Source organism: Schistocerca nitens, chromosome 1 (assembly GCF_023898315.1).
Source record: "Schistocerca nitens isolate TAMUIC-IGC-003100 chromosome 1, iqSchNite1.1, whole genome shotgun sequence".
In the NCBI taxonomy this organism is placed as follows: domain Eukaryota; kingdom Metazoa; phylum Arthropoda; class Insecta; order Orthoptera; family Acrididae; genus Schistocerca; species Schistocerca nitens.
In genome coordinates, this window is record NC_064614.1 from 893,841,554 (window position 1) to 893,858,495 (window position 16,942).

At 38.8% G+C, this 16,942-nt stretch overlaps 1 protein-coding gene and 1 non-coding gene across 2 annotated transcripts in view; one reads left to right on the forward strand and one right to left on the reverse strand.

Moving 5' to 3' along the window:
- The window catches only part of LOC126192112 (ribosome maturation protein SBDS), a 48,510-nt gene that overhangs the window by 21,780 nt on the left and 9,788 nt on the right, over positions 1-16,942 (reverse strand). The gene's annotated exons all lie outside the window — the stretch shown is intronic.
- Trnat-ugu (transfer RNA threonine (anticodon UGU)) lies at positions 15,256-15,329 on the forward strand. The gene has a single exon. It is a non-coding gene; the product is annotated as a tRNA-Thr (tRNA).

Genomic DNA, 16,942 nt, shown 5'->3' on the forward strand with positions numbered 1-16,942 from the left:
ATCAAATCCAAATCCAAAGGCAGGGCTTCAATTAAACACAGCATTTAGCATTAGGAGAATGTTTGTTACCACTGCATGGCCAGAACAGAATGACTTCCTGGATGGAGCTTGTAGCTATCTCCACAAACAAAGAGTATTCCAAAACGCTGGTGTTTATAAACACACAGAATTTTCCAGAATATATGGTACATGCTTTATAAACATATGATATCTCAAGAACCGTTCCGAAATTATAAATACTAAATAACAAATAATTGCTAGTGGTCGGGTTTGAACTGGTGATCTGCAGCATGCCAGGCAGCAACCCACACCACAACTTGCAGTATTGCTACCTCTCCTAGAAAAACAGTGTCCCATTGTCACTGGAGCCAACTGCATCATCCAGTATCTGGATATTGTCAGTGGTCCTCTTTATGGTGGCACTGACAGATCGTTGTATTCTGGTCACATCATTCCATGCTCTTCACTATGACGAATGTCAAAGGTAGCTCCTCTCATTGGAGCTTCACAATCCTTGAATCTATCATTATCGATCTCTCCTTCTGAACTGTAGTATGGCTTCATTCGGAGGACACAGATGTTGTTTCAGTGCCATTGCTTTTTGATGAAGGGTCACAATTTTTTTTCTTCCTGGATTGAGGTGCAAGACAGCTCTTTCCTTGTCCTTACAAAGGTGCCAACATCTTCTACAATTGTAACATTGTACAATGAGAATGCTGAGACAAAACTTCACACCAACACTGGTAGTTTTGGAATAGGTGCAGTTCAAGTACAAATTCAGGAAGGTGCTGAAACAGTGGTATCTTACACTTCCAAAGAACTCTAAAAGTCTTAGAAGAACTACTCTGCTAACGAGAAAAAGTGTCTTACAGTCGTTTGAGCCACCTACAAGTTCTATCCATACTTATTCAACAAATCATTGTGATGGACCATCATTTTCTCTGCTGGCTGACTAGCCTAATGGACCTATCAGGTCAACTGATGAGATGGGCACTGGGGCTTCCGGAGTATGTTGTCACAGGGGCATACAAAACCCGATCGGGAGAGGGGGGGGGGGACGACACCACAGATGCTGACTATCTTTTAGGGGATCCTTTGATGGAACACGGCAACATAATCATCTCAGTCATCACTTCATTAAATGACATTGATGCTCAGCAAAGGGAAGATTAAGCATTTCTGAATATGTCTTCTCCCTGGAGAAGTTCTTGCAAGAGGTATGCCTTAGTTCAGAAGTCTGTTATGAAACATTGGCAGTATGAGTACATGCTGAGAAAACTTCTGATGTCACAAATGTGCCAAGGAGCATGAAAACCTGAGACTCAAACTGCTCTTATTTTCTGTGGATTGAGACATAGTCCATCACCACTCTCTACGTGCCCCAAGATTTTTATTTCTTGGATGAGGTAGTGGCCCTTTTTCAGATTCTGGTGGAGCTCTGCAGCCTGAACACACTTCAACACAATTGTTAGGCAACTTAAATATTCTTTGAACGTCTTTAGAAAAATGACAATGTTATCCAGACAGAAATACATTTCATAAATTTATGGTGCTGAAGCAAGTTGTCCATCATATGTATGAAAGTAGCCGGAGCATTACATAGTCCGAACAGTACAACTTAAAACTCCAAGTCCGTCATGAGTTATGAAGGGAGTCTTTTCCCAGTCAGCCTCATCAACTTTGCTTGTCTGCACGTCCGTGGTTGAGAAATACTTCCTCTCTTTCAAGCAGTGTAGGGTGTATTCAATGCTTGGCAATGGACAGAATGCTTGCTTCATGATTTTGTTCAGCTGTCAATGGTTAGCAGAGAAATGCCATGTACCACCCTCCTCCTTCACAAGGACCACAGGGGAGTAGCAAGGACACTGGAGTTTCACTGATTTCATCTTGCAGTATCTTTTCCTCTTTCCCCCAAATTATCTGTTCTTCAGCTAGCGACACTTTATATTGGCACTGGCTATTTGGTGGATGATCCCCAGAGTAGATACAGTGTTTTACGAGAGGCAACTTGGTCTGCCTATCCTCCACTCCTTATTCGAATGCATACATAGAGTGGCTATCACTCACAGACATTGGTCCTTGACCGGGCCAAATCCTGTTGGCAGTTTGATAGAAGCTTATTCCTCTGTGTTGTCTGTACTGGTAGCAGAGTAGGATTCTTTGTCATTGACACTAATCTGCACTTTTTGGATTTGTCTGGTTGTTGCCGCACACTTACTTTTCGGGATGAAAAAAATTAGTGATGCGAAGTTCTCCTTGGCCATCTCCAATGACTATGATTGGGTCATTGGCACATGCATTTCTTTTATTAGCCTCAGCAGCTTTTTGCAATCAACAATAGCTTCACACTTTAGCTCAGTATTTCAACTGATAACTGGCACTCAATTCGTTGACGAAGGTGGGAAAACCGTGTCTTCAGTGGGGGACAACTGCCCAGAGAAATATTTGCTCTGTGTGCTTGTTGGGATAGTTTCATTAATCTGGAACTCTTAATCTTATGCACTCTATGACTGCTTGTGATGCCAGCAAAAAGTCTACAAACTGTTCAAATGACAAATTTGAAAGAATGTTTTCTGTGACTGGTAGTTATGGTTGCAGTACACATTGCTCTCAAATTGACATGTTTCTTATTTGCAACTTTCAGCACAATCATTTTCATGTTACTGAATGTATTGTTCTTCACCTGGCTATCATAAGTATTTGACAACACAGGAAGAGAAGCCCCTGGAGTCTACTAGCGTCCTGACTGGTTGTCCGATGATGACGTTGTCAAAGAGATTTGCTGTCATCTTGTTAACTGTTGTTCATCTGTGGCAGCCTCACCTCCAGAAATGGTCACCTTGTTACGTTTTCCTGAATTTGGCAGCTAGGTGAGCAGCTGGTACCACTGTATGATAATAGGGGAATGGCTAGGAACAGCTTTTGTGTACTGGGGAACAACCTTGTCCAGGGTATGGCAATGAACATCTGTTGTAATCGTCTGCAGTAAACTGGCATTAAATGGAATGTTGTTGTGGTTGATGACCTGCAGCGTAATAATTGTCGAAAGCTCACCTTCTTTCTCTGCAGTAGGGCACAACATGTCCAGGGCGACCATTGTGAAAACAGACCAGCCTGTTGTCCTCCAAATGTCTCTTATTCTGCAAAGCTTTTTAGTCGATGGAAGAGTTGAGTGTACCTGTGTTGATTCAATGCTGAGTTGTCAATTGACGGTGATGGCATAAGGATGATTTGGCCAAGTCCATTCTTCATGACATGTTTGACTGGTGGTGGAGATCAGTGCTGAAGATTGATATACTTTTTCTTCAGTACTGTTTATTACCTTCTAACGTACGAGGTCGACATTAAAGGCTGGTGTCTCTTGCATACTCAGTCAATCAGTTCTGGCTGCCATAAAAAGCTGTGCCTTTTCTCTTATAACCAGGATTGTGAGAAAGGCAAGCTCACGGTGGTTGTCTACAACTGCCAAAGGAACGACATTTAGGAGGTGATCATACATCTTTCTAACGAATCTTTTCTTTTGCATTTCCTTAATGTGCTGGGACCACTGAGTTGTTCTGACATCCTTTACCAGATGTGCTTGGTATATGTCTTCTACTACTCCTTTCATCAGACGTGATATTTTGTCAGCTAATATTATATTCAGATTCACAGTGCTGGAAAATACCAAAACATTCCATATGCAGGACTGTGTTGTTTCCCCCTGATGATGGGTCTGTTCTTCAGTTTTTCTTCTACTAAGCAGACTTGCTGCTGATTGTCACAGAATGTTTTCTTCAATTTGGCCTGGAATTTGTACCACCTATTGAGCTTGTCATTGTTCTCCGAACCATGGATGGATTGTGCCATCCAGGTAAAAGTACACATTTGCGAAACACATCATGTCATCCCACCTATTGTATCCGGCAACTCTGTTGAATTCCTTTGGCCATTCTGTTGGCTTCTGACCAGCTTCTCTGGGAAACACTGATAGATGCCCGATGTGCAACTGACTTACTACTATTCTGTAATCCGTTGGTCTCCTAAATATACGATGCTTACAAACAATGTACTTCTTATATTCTGGTTCCTGCTCTTGTAGGCAACAGCTTTTACATTACCTAATTGGAGCCCTGGTGATGTAGATGTTTTGAACTAACTGGCATCTCCACCACACAATGTCATGTCGAACTCATAATCAAGTCATGTAATAAAACTGAACACCTACAGCTGTCCTTACAATGTTATCTATTATAAAACTACCAGTTTCAGTGCTTCAGTACACCATCATCAGACTGTAACTGACACTGAGGGGTTAACTCCAATCGTATACACCATTCCATCAATTGCCAATGCCAATGAACTGGTTTTCACACGCTATCTGTAACAACAATATTGTGTCTCCAACAATAATATTAAAACCAGTTAATATACGTATGTAAAATCAGTTCATATATTCCACTGATGGAACTGGGTATATTATTGGAGTTAACCCCCTCAGTGTCAATTAAGGTCTGAAGATGGTGTACTGAAGCACTGAAGCTGCTAGCCATAAAACAGATTATATGATAAGGATGGCTGTGGTGTTCCATTTTGTTACCGCAAACCTCCAATCAGAAGGATGTACATACAAAAACAATCAAGTCAGTCCAGAACTGAAGGTAAAGTCATCAATGAAACACAACACTTAGCACTAGAAGCACTTTTGTTACTGAACCAATGTACAGCCAGAACAGAATTGACTTTAAGATGAAGAGTGCAGCTATTTTTACAACCACAGAATATTCCAAAACGCTAGTATTTATACAAAGACCAAATATTCCAGGGATATATGAATGACAAACAAGATATTTCAAGAACCTTCCAGAAATTATAAGTACTAAATAATATATAACTGCTAGTGGTCAAGCCTGAACTAGTGACCCGCAGCATGCCAGGCAGTGATGCAGACCACTACACTACACACACCACAGCTCGCAGCCATATACTACACATAGTGGATGTGATTCCAGTTTCACACCACATATAAAGGGTGTAAAAAAGCTATGTACACAACATTTTAGAGGCGATAACAAGAAACACATTTTTTATGTGACAAAAACACACTTAGGTACAAAACATAGTTTTGCGAGAAGAATTATTCACTACTTTCTTCGGAATCTACTTCCCACTTGGAACACGCAACAGTTTTTTGCTGTGTTTACAACATGTGTATCTCACAATTGTTGCAGATTATCGTTGTTTTGTTCACTTTGTTGTACTTTTCTGCTTTGTAACACCTTTCACTAACACACAAATGACATCTACCATTACCTCCACGAGCTTCCTTTGCACCAAAGCTCTGCTTGATTTTCCGTCTGAGAATATCTTCCATACCTGAAACTACAGGTTTTGGCAGTCCTGCAATATTTGTAGCCTTTTCTTCAATATATTGGTTTCATGAGCTGTAGTCCGAGGTCTTGATGAAAAATTCGTCACTTATTAGGTTTTTTCTTATTCCAGAGCGTGAAGTTTAACAAAAATAGCATATAACTATTTACCGCTGCTATGTCCACAAGAGTATAGAAAACAGACAGCGGCCACCTTCTTGTAGGCGTCTTAGTTTAATATTTCCTCACCATTTGATATATCGTGTCAGTGCCACCTTTAGTCTCCTTATAATAAAAATTTATAACTGTTTTCTTCTTAGTGTCAGTACATGAACCAATTGTAGCGTCATAAAGTTGAGATGATATAAACAGCAGATTACTTTTGGGTTTTTCGCGGGGGATATAAGAAACAATCATGACTGGAATATTTTCAGTACTAATATCACTGAAAGCAAATTTACTAGAATATAATTCTCGTCTTGAGCTATCTTTCATTTCTTAAGGTATATGTTTCTTAATACCTTGTAATGTTCCCACAAGAGTTAGCTTGTGATTTCTCCATAGACCTTCAGCCAAATCAATTGAAGTGTAACATCTGTGTGTGGTGACACTTCACCCTGAATTATGTATAGGAACCACCAGGCATTTAGCCACAGCTGCAGTGGCATTTGATTGTTGTGTACCATCATTTCTTTTCCCACCGTAAGGCTCCATGCTGATAACATATTTGGTTTTGGCATCTGTGAGCATGCGTATAAGTATACCGTTTTTACCAGGTTTTTCCTTCATGACAACCTCGAAGGGACACATGCCACGGAACAATGACAACATTTCATCAATAACAACAGAATAATATTTCGGCAGTAATTCATTCATTTTATCAAAAACTTCTCGTATTGCAGCAAACTTATCATGTTTCCTGCCATTACTTCATGACTCTCTGTCATCAAATCTTACTATTTTAGTAAGCTGTTGGAATCTGGTTTGGCTCATGGTAGCAGTATAAACAAGCCTTCCTGAAGTGTAGGGCCATAAATCTGTAACAGATGACTTACTGTCGTTTTCCTTCCCCATAATAATATGTAGCCCTAAATATGCCATGAATTCAAGTCTGTCTGTCTTGGGTATTTTCAGCCTCAATGCCTCTTCATTGGTATCCTTTATTACGTTGTTGACAATTTCTGGAGACAAAATCTTTTCAAATGATTCTCTTATTGTTCCTACTTTAATTTCGTCTCTTGTGCCTTCTCTTTCTGCCACCATGTTTTGTGCTACTCGTCTTCTAATGTGAGGAGATTTGGAGCTATAAATTTTTCCAGTGCTTGTAATAGACTTGTCACTAACCTCGCAAGCTGCGTCATCATCAGTTTTCAGTGCCCAGAGTTCATCTTCGGTGTTTGTAGGTACTCTATCACTGTCCAAAGCCTCGTGCACAACACAGTCCTCTTCGGGTTAACTCAACACATCATCAGTTTCATCAAATTAAATTTGAGAATCTGTAGATTTTTCCAAAATCTTGTGATATTTCTCTGCAGGAGTGACTGTCGATACATTTCAAATCACAGTTGTATCTAACACTGGGCTAAGTGCCACTGAACATGAAACAATAAAGAAACAAAGGGAAATGAAGCATTGTTGAGACCACTGTCGCTGTCAACCCAGAGAAATATAATGTCCACATGTTCTAAGGTCACGTAATGCTATTATTTGTGGAGTAAGATGACCGTTATGGGAAGTCACATCTACTACCTGTGGGGGGACACTTTATGACCACCTCCCTCAAACTTAAATTTTCAATTAAGCTTAAACGAAAAATGTAAAACAATCACAGAATCTGGAAGAAGACTTCATTCAAGACAATAAATATTTTTTTACAAAATTTAAAAAAATGTAGTACCCGACTAGATTTCAATAATTTCAAAAGGTGGGCATAAAGTAACCCCTCCTTGGTACTTCAAGGGTTAATGCATTAGTAGGTCTAATAATGAATAAGAAAATAGGAATCGCTTAAGATACTAGGAACAGTATCGTCGCAAGATAGACACGAAGCTTACATCCAGCACAGCAATACTAGTTTATATGTCAACTAGCTATACATATGATGATGAGATTGAAATCTTTGCAGAAAAGAGAAGTAACTGCATGAATATCAGACCTCAGATAGCAAGCCAGTACTAAGCAAAGGGAAGGAATATATAGAAGGCTATACAAGGGAAATGAACTTTAAGACAAGATTGTAGAAAAGGAAAAGGAAGTAGATGAAGAAGGGATGGGAGCTATGATACTGTGAGAAGAACTTGACAGAGCACTGAACGACCTAATTGAAAATTTGGCCACTCAATTAGATGACATTCCCTAAGAATTATTGAGGTAATTGGGAGAGTTCGCCATGAAAACACTGTTCCATCTGGCATGCAAGATATAAAAGACAGGCAAAATACTGTCGGACTTCAAGAAGAATGTTAACGATGGAATCAGCTACTGTAGTTGTAAAATTATTTGTTGACTGAAGTCTTTACACACCATGTTCCAGGGACACAGCCCAATCTCTCGTTGTATCTATAAATAGTAGAATGAAGTGTCCATTTCAGAGATAACTAACAATGCACCACATCACCATACCTGCCTCATCAGATTAAATAACCAAATGTGCCTGTACAAAAAGCAACAAAAGCATGGGTACATTTGGGTATTTAATCCGAGCCACATAAGGCATACGTTATGCTTTCAAAAATGGAAAGCCCAGGGCAGAATAATAAAAAAGCTTAAATGTGCAGCAGTCTTTTAACTGCAACTATGTGCAACTCATCATCCCCCCTGTACGGTGGATAGCAATCCAACATTTACATAAAACTGAACAATGAAAAGATGGACTGTAACAATAAAGGAACAGAATAGTTGCTACTCACCAATATAGCGTAGATGCTGAACCGCAGAAAGCCGCAACAAAAAAAACTGTCGGAAAGTTAGCTTTCCGCCAACAAGTCCTTCGTCAAAAATAAATGCAAAACACACACACACACACACACACACACACACACACACACACACGACCACAGTCTCAGGCATCTGGAGCCAGACTTGGGCTCTGGCTGCCAGAGACTGTGGTCATTTTGTGTTTGTTGTGCTTTTCTGTAACTTAGCATCTCCACTCTATGGTAAGTAGCAGCTACCTTTTTCATTATATTGTTACTTTTCATAAAATTGTTGTTATTCCGTCCTGCACTTTTCACTGTTTGATTCTCCCTAGTGGCTTTTCTTCCATCCCACAACCTAGTGCTGTTTTCCTTTGTTACTATTCTCTAACACATTGTCTTACTTCTTAATGATTGTCCTTTTCTCACTCTTCTTTGCTGAGTTTTATCTGCTGTCTGGAGAAAAATCTTTTGGCCAAAAGCTTAACTGTATAGCAGTCTTTCCATTGTCCTGTCTGTGACTCATTGTCTCCTCTACGTGATAGTAATCCTTTTTATAATAAAGATGTGGTGCCTTGTAAGTTGCTTTTGACAAGGACACTTCGTAATACTATTTACAGATACACCTGGAGATAGGGCCAAGTCCCTGAAACTTGGTTTTGTGAAGACTTCAGTCAATAAACAATTTTACAACTGTTGCATATGGTTTCACTATGAACATTACATATAACACTTGTGGATGTCCCGCTGAAAAAAATTTATCACGAAGAATGTAATTATCCCAATTCCAAAGAAAGTAAGTGCTGACAGGTGTGAATACTACCAAATTATGAGTTTTCTTAGTCATGGTTGCAAAATACTGAAACAAATTATTCACAGAAGAATGGAAAAGCTAGTAGAAGCTAACTTTGGGGAAGATCAGTTTGGGTTTCCGAGAAATGGAGGAACACTTAACGCACAACTGACCATCTTTTCTTAGCTAATAGGTTAACTAAAGGTGAACCTACATTTATCACACTTGGGAGCTCAGAATAAGCTTTTTACAATGTTGGCTCAAACACACTATCTGAAATACTGAAGGATAAAACACAGGGAATGTAAGGTTGTATACAGGCTTGTACAGTAACATGATTAAAGTTTTGAGAGAAGAAGTACACGAAAAGAAAGAAGTAGTTCAGTGGGAGTTAATAGGAACTGAGCTTTCCTGGTGGCACTGTAATTCTGTCAGAGATGACAAATGGCTGGGAAGAGCAGTTAAACAGAATGGATAGTGTCTTGAGAAAGGTTATCAGATGAGCATAAAAAAAAGTAAAACAAGGGTAATGGAATGTAGTCAAATTAAATCAAGTGGAGCTGCGGGAATTAGGTTAGGAAACAAGACACTGAAACTAGAAGATGGGGTTTGCTACTTGGGCAACAAAATAACTGACAATGGCCTAAGTAGAAGGAATATAAAATACAGACTAGCAGTGTCAAGGAAGGCATTTCTGTAAAATGACGGAGTTGGTAATATCAAAAATAACCTGGAGCATAGTGCCGTATCAAAGTGGAACACAGACAATACGTAGTTCAGACGAGAGGAGAATAAAAGCTATTAAAATGTGGTTGTACATAAGAATCCTGAATGTCAGATGACAATAAGCAGTTCAGATGAGAGGAGAATAAAAGCTACTAAGATGTTGAAGATCAGATTGGTAGCTCACATAACTAATGAGCAGGTACTAAAACAGATTGGGGAAAAAGAAATTTATGACACAACTTGACTAAGAGGAGAAATTGGCTGATAGGACAAATTCTGAGACGTCAAGAAACTGTAAGTTTGGCATTGGAGGGACATGGGGAGATGAGGATTAAAACTGCAAAGGGAGACCTAGTCATGAATATAGAAAGCTAATTCTAAGCACAAAAAAATTGCAATAGTTACTCAGATGTGAAGAGGCTTGCACAGGGTAGACTAGAGCTGCAGCCAATCTGTCTCCAAACTAAAGACCACAAGGATGTTAACCCACTACAATCTTGTATACGTAGTTCTTTTTACACCCTGTGTAACTTATTTATTATCAGTGTGGCTGGTAAATATTATGCAAAAGTTTGAAAACAAACCACAGCTGCTACACACAACAGTTGGGTTCCTCTCAACTCATGATCTACATGACCTGCCCCATTTCCCAACCAGTTATTTTCTCCCAGATGAAAGAATGTAGGCCTGCAGTTCCCAAAGATAGGACTAACATAATCTATTTTAACTTATTCTTTAGGCAATACTACAAACCCCAAGTCCTGAGGTATGTACTACTCTGTTTTTCTGCAGTTTTAACTATTTGGTCAACTGAATTTTCCCACTGATACCATATAAACCTTGAATTATTTCACATTCTCAAGGACTCTCCTGCATGAGAGCTACAGAACATGGTAATAAAGATGGACAAATTGCACCACTAAATGAACATTTGGCCCATTCACACAAATAACTGATGAAAGAGTGTCTGATGGTGCAACTATTCTTGCTACTAAAGCATTGTCCCCTTAGATTTCTTACACTACACAATAAGTGTTCCCTATTACTTCTTTTGTGGCTTATCATTACACACATATGAAAAAGCCGCATGCAGAATAACGATTTGGGGGAATCCTGGTGCTCAGTTCCTATCTGAACTAGAAACATGGGATGAAAAGCATCTGGTTTACCCCAGACCAGTGGCAATTTGTGTAGCTATTCAAACTTGTATCTTACTGTAGCTATGCTACAGTATATTAAGCAAAGTTTGAATGACAAACCAGAGCTGGCGCCCAGGCAAATTGCGCGAATCGATTAATTCCGTTTGCAAAAGATTTTAAATGGGCTGAAATTAATGCTCAGCTAATGGCAACATTTGTATGCTCACCCTTTGGATTTTATGTGCAAAAACATCCAAAAAACATGTTTTTCAGGCAAGTTTTTGAAGCGCGCCACTTCTATACTTTAAACTTGTATGAACTGGTTCAAACTTCGCATGAAAGTAGATAAACAGATAAAATCAAAATGAAATTTTTCTATCCAATAATCTTTATCTCTTGTCGAGACATGATGGTTTAGCACATAAAATGAGTTCTTACATGAACTGAATGTGCAGAAATGGTTTAAAGGGAGTCAAATAAATAGATAGATAAATGCATTCTTATGATAAAATTGAAAACTTGCATTTAAAATTCTAACTTCATCTGGATTTTATGTGTGAAAAACGTGTTTTATGTGCACCACTCCCTCATTCAGACTTTTGCGAATCAATTAAAATTTTGTAAGAAGGTAGACAAACAGCATAATTAATGGTGGTCATGTTATTTTGTGAAAGCTTTATCCATTGGCATAATACAACTAACATTGTTTGAAAGACAATAAAAAACCTACACCACATCAATTGCCACCTGAGTCAACAAAAATCTACATCAGTTGCCTAGCTATGGCAGTCTAATGTCATAATTATTAGAGAGGGAAAGTTGGGAACCAGAATGAAAAATGCTCCTATCATAGCACAAAAAAGGCGAATATGTCCTGTGCAGAGTTAGAGACGTGAAAGATGCAAACTAGCTTTTCGACTTATCTGGTAGCTTCATAGACACTTAAATAAAAACACCTTCACATATTTTTTACGAGTTAAACCTACTTTCCCAGTGCAGTGAGCTCTTTTATCTGCAAAGTATTGGCATACCGACATCTTGCAATTTATAGGCTATAGTCCCTGATCCTGTGACCAAGACCCAGCCATCATATGGCTGAAGAGCATACAAGTAATAGCTAAAAATTTTTTTATGGAGGGATAAAATTTCTGGGGGCGGATTTTTCCTTGGGGAATACTGAAATATTTTTTTCTTTTTTAATTTCTGAGTGGAAGTGGGGGTTGGTTTTTTCCCTGAAGGGATCATTTCTCCACCAAACACACCCCATGTTACATGTATAGTGAGTGGTGTAAAAATAGACACAAATTAATGTGGTGGTTGAGAATGGGATGTGTCTCAATAAGAAGTATCCAGCAATGTGGGTGCATGCATCCTAAGCCTTAATGACATGTTGTGTCTTATCACATGACATAACAAATGCCATGTTGGCTGACATGATAGCATGTGTTGTGTTATATGACATGGCATCAAGTATCATGTCCATTTACTTGATATGATGCATAATATTATTTGTCATGGGTACTAAAATAAACAAGTAAAAATCACAAATATTTCAAGATTTTTTGATTTTTTTGTCATTGAAGCTGCCAGATTAGTTGAGAAACTAGTTCCCTTCTTTTACATCCCTAATCCTGCCCAGGACATATCTGCCTCTTTTGTGTTATTCTAGGAAGTTTCTTCATTCAGGCTAATGTGTTGGTCATGCAGGTAGACCTCTTTTGACCCAACTTACAGACAATGTTAATCCAAAATGTTCAGTACTTCTATCTCGCAAATTTCAAGCAATGCACGCAAAGTAATGTTTTCACTGATACCGATAAATTTCTACCAAAGTTAAATGCACCTGATATTGGCTTCAGTCTGAATGCATTTCTCAGCATGGAACTGAACACCTACCTTGATTAATCGAAATGTAATATAAAGTCATCAACAGTAATACAGACAGTCCATAACTACACGCTCACAGTTAATATTATTATTGTTTACAATTGTGTATTCAGTCAATGCTGCAATTGCAATAAATTACTCACTCTACACAATATTCAATATAGTCACAATTCACACACTTCCTTGCAATCAAAGTTATGGAATGACTTTGGATAACATTAGGAGCAAGGGTTGAAAATGCTCTATTTTGTTACCAACAATATAAGGAATAGGATAGACTGCTACTCATTGTAAAGATGACCCACTGGGTTGCAGACGGGCACAACGAAAAGACTGTTATGCATAGCTGCATATGTAAAGCTCTTTTCGTTGTGTTTGTCTGCAACTCAACAGGTCATCTTTAAGGTGAGTAGAAATCTAGCTTTTCCCTTATACTGTTGTTATTCCAACCTGTTTCCATTGTTTTATTTTGTTATCTCTTTACAAGCACAAAGTCTATTGGTAACCTTTTCGATTATCCTCCATTTCTTCATTTGTTTATGCATCATGTCCTTTAACTGTCACCAAAAAAGGAAACTTTTGGAAATCCAGAACAAGAAAAGGTATGCAAATCTTAAGCTGTACACTGCATTAACAATAAACTAGGATTATGAATAAATCCTTTGCTGTATCTAAAGTTCTTGCTTTGTTAGTGATCGATTTCAGTGTTACAAAGCACCTCCTTCAGAATCCTTCAGAGATGCACTGCTTTTTATAGATTGTGAGGTGAAATGATGGGAAACTACCATGTAGAGCTGACCAACAGAAAGGGCCTCAAGATGGTGCACTGTGGCACTTTTGACAACACCCAATAAATCAAGATCATTAAATACAACTTCTTCTTCTTCCTCTTCTTCTCCTTGTTCTCTCTCTCTCTCTCTCTCTCTCTCTCTCTCTCTCTCTTTCCCAGTAGCCGCCAGCATCCATGATCTGTCTGAAGATGGATACACAAAGAAAAACTACAAGATTAAGTCAAAGTATCTCTACAACCTCATTTGTTACAAGAACAGTTAAAAATTTACATTATTATTTTTTTGATGTAGTGATCCTGCTTTTCAATTCACTTGGTCCATCATAGTACAATCTTCTCAATACCTTAAGGAAAAAAATTTTTCAATTGAGTAAAAAGTCACATACACACCACTTCCTCCATATTTCCGTGACCTCTTAAACTATCTTTATGTAGACCAAACAAATGCAAATCTGATGGGCCAAGATCAAGAGCATATGAAGGCTACTCCGACACCTCAAAATGTTTATTTTGGAGAGTTTCAGCAATGTGAGCAGAAATATGTGGATATGCGTAATCATGCAAACGAAGAATGCCATTTCAAAGATTAGATTAGATCTGATTTACTTTCGTTCCAATTGACCCGTAGTGAGGAGGTCCTCCAAGATGTAGAACATGTCAGAAAAACAACAATACATTACAAATATTTACAACTCAAACAAATAAGCTAATGTACATTGACATTTGTTCCAAATTGTGGGTTATAACTCATCGCAAAGACTTATCACTGTAATGTTTACTATGTACCACTTTTCCAGTTAGTGTTCCAAAATTGGCTCTCATGCATTCCAAAAAAACTGTCAGCATAACTTTTCTTGCAAAGGGCTGACTCCTGAATTTCTTTTTGCGTGGTGTCTACAATCCATGCTCTCCATAATTTTGGTCCCTGGTTCAAACTTGTGAGCCAGTGCTTCATCTCCAGTAATGATTTATTTCAAATGTGTTCTCTCATAATATTGGTCCCTGGTGAAAATTGATGAACCAGTGCTTCATCTCCAGTGACAATTTATTTCAAAAACATTTTGCCTCCGTTAGCATGATGGTTTAGCATGACAGGTTATCACATGATTATGCCTGTGCTCTTCACCGAGTTCTTCACACAGATAATACAAAAGGTGCATAAGAGCAAAAAGCGAACTTGTTTGAGAATGCTGAAACCCGGCACAAGTGAGGGAAACCGTGTCATCTAGCAGCTGGTGAGCATATTAAACCGTGCTGCCAAACTAATAATGGTTAGAATGAAAGTGCAGATACTTACTGACTTCAATTGTATCATCGAGGTATAACAACACCTGTCGGCAGCTGAGGTTGTCAGTTAGTTATCATTTATTCCAGGAAAAAGCTGCACGGTCATCAACAGTAACTTTTATTTCGAGAACAAGTTACTGTCTTCGTATATATATAGTTAAAGGCTACCCAGCCATTGACCTTCGTCTGTGCGAATGCGCACACGTTGCCCGAACTCTTACGGGAATCGCCAAAGCGTGCACGAGTAATGAGTGGATGGACAAATGTCTATAAGGTACAATACATATGTAGAATTGTGGACAGTTGGGAATGTGAGTCTCACAGGAAGCGTGCAAGGGATAAGTCCCTGCAGTCGCCCTATTCATCTGTGTCCTCGGTGGCTCAGATGGATAGAGCGTCTGCCATGTAAGCAGGAGGTCCCGGGTTCGAGTCCCGGTCGGGGCACACATTTTCAGCTGTTCACATCGAGGTATAACAACAACACCTGTCGGCAGCTAAGGTTGTCAGTTAGTTATCAATTATTTGTGTTCATACCAGCTACACATAACTTAATAAGTTAGCAAGAAAACTGCTACTGCTTGCTCAGTTTCATCAAATAGCTGCTTTAATGTTCTGCTGCTAAGCTTGCACGGATACACCAGTATTTTTCAAAGAAAATAGTTAGTTACATCTGAAACAACAGGGTTCTCTTTACAATACACTGGGGCCATGTGTAAATACATGCACAGAGAGAAAATTTGTTAGCCTGGCAACCAGGTGGAATTGATACCAATTAAAGTTTGATTTTGGCATGCTAGTGCTCATCATGGGATGCAGTATATTTTTGTTTATACAGGTTTCAAAAGTTTTCTTGTCAGACATGTTTCAATCATCTAGGCCAACTTTAATACAGTAATGTCACATCATATCCTTAATAAAACAATGATAAATGTGTCGTGAACAAAAATAGGACTATGTCAAAAATATAAGAAACACAAATTTTCAATGATGGAGCAAAAAAATATTCTCCTTATTCTTGTATGTGCACTAAGAGTTGCTATTCAATTCCATAATTAGTTACACAGCCAACTACAACTGTTCTCCTGGCTTAGGCATTTTTTCTTCCAGTTGGCTTTCTATTATTTTTCTGCTTCCCACTACCCCACATTACATTTCCTCTTTTGAAATCATTGCTCTTGATTCTTATGAGTTCTTTGAAGGCAGTAAATATTAATTTGAGAATCAAAAAGCCTTCATCAGTCATGTCTTGTGCAAAGTAACACATTTAGCTTTGATGGAGTTCCTGCCCTCATATTCACATGGAATGGAACAGGAAAGATAGGCTCCTTAGATTGGAACAGAACTGATACCAATAAAAGTGTCAAATGTTAACAGTATTCACAAAACTATGTCAGTCCTTAACAGTCCCTAAACATTGCTTTTCACCACAATTTGGTGATGGCCATATTTCGGGCAGACAGTTATTTATCATGCAGAAATAAAGTACTCTGCAGAAGTTGGTATCAGAATGGCTGTTTTCTCACATGAGCATGTCACTAATGAGGTGGGATATCAACATTACATGATAGGGATACAAGGTTGACAGGAATACAAGGTTGACAGGAATACAAGGTTTTGAATGGGTACATGGGACAGGACTGGTCTTCCTTATCATCGTCATGGCCCACGAGCCAGGGTTCTGGACATAGCAGAAGCATAAAGAGAGAGACAAAGGTGTTTCATGGGTAAGATGGGCAGCAAATCAACAGTTTGGCAGAGGCAGGGCTGATATCGGGGAGGGCCTCAAGAAAGGCACGCAATCCTCCGTCAGAGAATGTGGTCGAGTTGTTCCAGTCCATGGTGATATGGAGTGTTTGGAAATACTTCACTGAAGCTGCTGTTGGGAGTACTATGAATATGGCAGGAGACAATTGAACTCTTCTTTGCACTGTATGTTTATTTCTTAGCTTCCTCTGCTACACTGATATCAGCATAAAACATATTAGTTTTTTACCAAATAGATAAGATGTATCTGCTTTTCTATTGATGGTTGGTTGGTTGGTTGGTTGATTTGAGGG